Below are 3,033 nucleotides of genomic sequence, written 5' to 3'. Positions count from 1 at the left end.
CGTAAGTCCCTATTTTGGTCATGAATTTCAAATAGGTCCTCTTCATTTTCGGCGTATCAATTGAGTCCTTTTTTTTGTAAAATTGAATCAATTACAGGTCTGCCGTTAATTTGGACAAACGGCCGTTACAATATTAGTTACGTGGCATGGTTGAGTGCGTTATTGATCAGACGTGGCATTTAAAATTAATTTGGACAAATGTATATTCAGTTTAGGTAAGGCCAAAATAGGAAATTTGAAAAAATTAAAGGCATCTGCAGAAGACTCCATCTTCTCTTCTGAACGAGAGAAATCCAGAGACACTTACCTCTGCCCACATAGCCACCGCAAAAAGGGGACGACCTCGACGGTGACCTCAGGCGCCATCGGAACCACGACCGACCACGGCGCCGCTGTCTTCTATTCTTCGAGCGCGAGGCTGACGCCGGCCACCCAGGACGTTGCCCATGCCGCCGCTCGTCACCAGGATCAAGACGGTCGCGACGCTTCTTCTTTCTCCGCACGCGGCTCAGATTTGCCAGTGCTACACGCAACCAACGCCAGCAACCGCCACCAGCGCTGCTTCGGATCCAGTCGCCACGCCGCCGCTGCTTCAAATCGGGCCGCCTCTAGTGCCTCCGTGGTTCAATTCCGCTCGCGCCGGTGCAGCTGCAGTTCCCAACCACCGTCACTGACGCGTGACTCCTTTAGAGGTTCGAAATCCTGATTTGGCTTGGGCTCGATTTTGTTAATGATGGCTGAAGAAAGTAGTGGTAATTTTATTTCTGAGTCCAGCATTGAACTGTGTGAGGGAATGGAAGAAACTGTAGATGATGCAGGTGGGGAAAGTATGAATCTGGAGGAAGAGGGACCAGTTTTTAAATTTGGACACTATTTTTTCTTTCCTTCTACAGTTAGGAAGAGAGACCAGTTTTTTTCCAGTGACCTTCTTCGTATACATAACCCTCCTCTTTTGGCTTGCCAGTCTTCCGGTAAAACGACGCTGGAGATTAAGGTTTGGCCAAAACCATGGACGGAATGCAAGAAAGAAACTCACAGCTTGGAACTGATATTGGGTCCTCCTTATCAAAGCTAATATTAACCAGTGGCTCAAACACCCTGGACTCAATCTTCTCAGATTGTCCCCCAACAAACGCCGCCAGTAGCAACTCCGTGTTGGACTATTTAGAACCCTTTGGATCTTCCGGGTTTGAGCCTTTGGGCTCTTCCGTCTACCTTCGCCAAAAGGACATCCTCCAAAAGTTCTACCAAGAAAGCCGGGGGAACGGGAACGGCAACGGCAACGGATCTCTTCTTCCCACTTCCTTGGCAAACCCGTCTATAAATTCTCTTTACACTGCTTCGTTGACTTCTTCTTTGACCAACCCTTCCAAGAAAAAGCTCTACAGGGGAGTGAGACAGAGACACTGGGGCAAATGGGTCGCCGAAATTAGACTTCCCCAGAACAGGATGAGAGTGTGGTTGGGCACCTACAACACCGCCGAAGCAGCTGCCTACGCCTACGCCGAAATTAGACTTCCCCAATTTGAAGGACCCGACCAAGCTGGGGTTCGGAGATTCCGCCAGATTGAACGCCTTGAAGAGCTCCGTCGATGCCAAAATGCAGGCCATATGTCAGAAGGTGAAAAGGGAGAGAGCCAAAAAGATCGCCGCCAAGAAGCTCAGTTCTGCCACCGCTCACGCAACCCGCAAGGAGAGCGAGAAGATCAATTCCTCCACTGAATATACATTTGTCCAAATTAATTTTAAATGCCACGTCTAATCAGTAACGCACTCAACCATGCCACGTAATCAATACTGTAACGGCCGTTTGTCCAAATTAACGGCAGACCTGTAATTGATTCAATTTTACAAAAAAAAGGACTCAATTGATACGCCGAAAATGAAGAGGACCTATTTGAAATTCATGACCAAAATAGGGACCTACGGAGACATTAAACCAATTTAATATGTTTTTGGAGTATATTTTGATTTTTTTTATTTGTTTGTTAATTTTTTTTAATTTGTTGTTTTTTTAATTTTAATTTTTTTATATATTATTTATTATGTATATTATTTTATTTTATTTTTTATTGTTTTTGAATTTGTAACTTTTATTAAATTATTTATTTAACTAAATAATTATTATTATGCCTAAATTTTTTTTCTTACTTATTATTTTTTTCTTAATTTATTTTATAATTGTTAGTGTTTTTGTTATAATTTGTAATTATTTAAGTAATTTTTTTCTTTATTATTTTATTGTTAATTTCTTATTTTTCGATTATTTATTATTTGTTTCAATACTTATTATTATACAATTATTTATTTTTTTGTATATAATTGATTAATAATATAATTGGTTAATAGAAATGGCTAGAACTAAAGGTGCATCATCTTATCGTGGTGAGGCTTCATCTTCTAGTGGTGAGCCTTCATCTTCTAGTGATGAAAGGAGACGACCTACGACATCTGCTCGTAGAAGACGCGTAGAAGAATATCGCGTGGACGTCATTGATGAGCATGATCATGAGGAGCAAGAGGAGTTTATAGACCATGAACATGGTGAGGATGATTATGTTGAGCACGAGGATGTTCAGTAGCAAGATGACTCTAGTGAGGAAGAACATGAAGATGAAGATTGTGGATTCCCAAGAGGTCCACATGACACCTCCTTACTTACCCAACACGTTGCATTTGTCATATGGCAAGGCCGGGTTATTCGTCAACCTAAATATTAATTGTTCATTAATTGTTAATTTATTTTTGTTATATAATTTTGTGTTTTTATGTAAATCAAAGGGGGATCAAGGTGATCTCCCATGGGAAAAAGCTGAAGCATTTTGGAATGTACTAGGAGGCTATTGAGCCTTATATCTTCATGTTGGGGTTGTGTTCCTTAGTGAACCTATCATACGAGTATGCTGATCATAGATTGATCGTTGCCCTTTCGGAGACGAATATTTTCCACCTCTCGATAGGTGAGATGAGCGTCACATTAGATGACGTTCTCAATCGGCTCCACCTACTCATCATGGATCAATTTTGTGAGGA

General features: G+C 41.5%; 1 pseudogene; it reads left to right on the top strand.

Moving 5' to 3' along the window:
* Positions 1-390: 390 nt before the first annotated feature.
* On the top strand, positions 391-1,777 carry LOC108330348 (ethylene-responsive transcription factor ERF061-like; annotated as a pseudogene).
* The last annotated feature ends 1,256 nt before the right edge of the window (positions 1,778-3,033 follow it).

This window comes from Vigna angularis, chromosome 4 (genome assembly GCF_016808095.1).
Source record: "Vigna angularis cultivar LongXiaoDou No.4 chromosome 4, ASM1680809v1, whole genome shotgun sequence".
Taxonomy (NCBI): Eukaryota; Viridiplantae; Streptophyta; class Magnoliopsida; order Fabales; family Fabaceae; genus Vigna; species Vigna angularis.
Note: the sequence above shows the minus strand (reverse complement) of the source record. Positions and strands in the feature narration are given on the sequence as shown.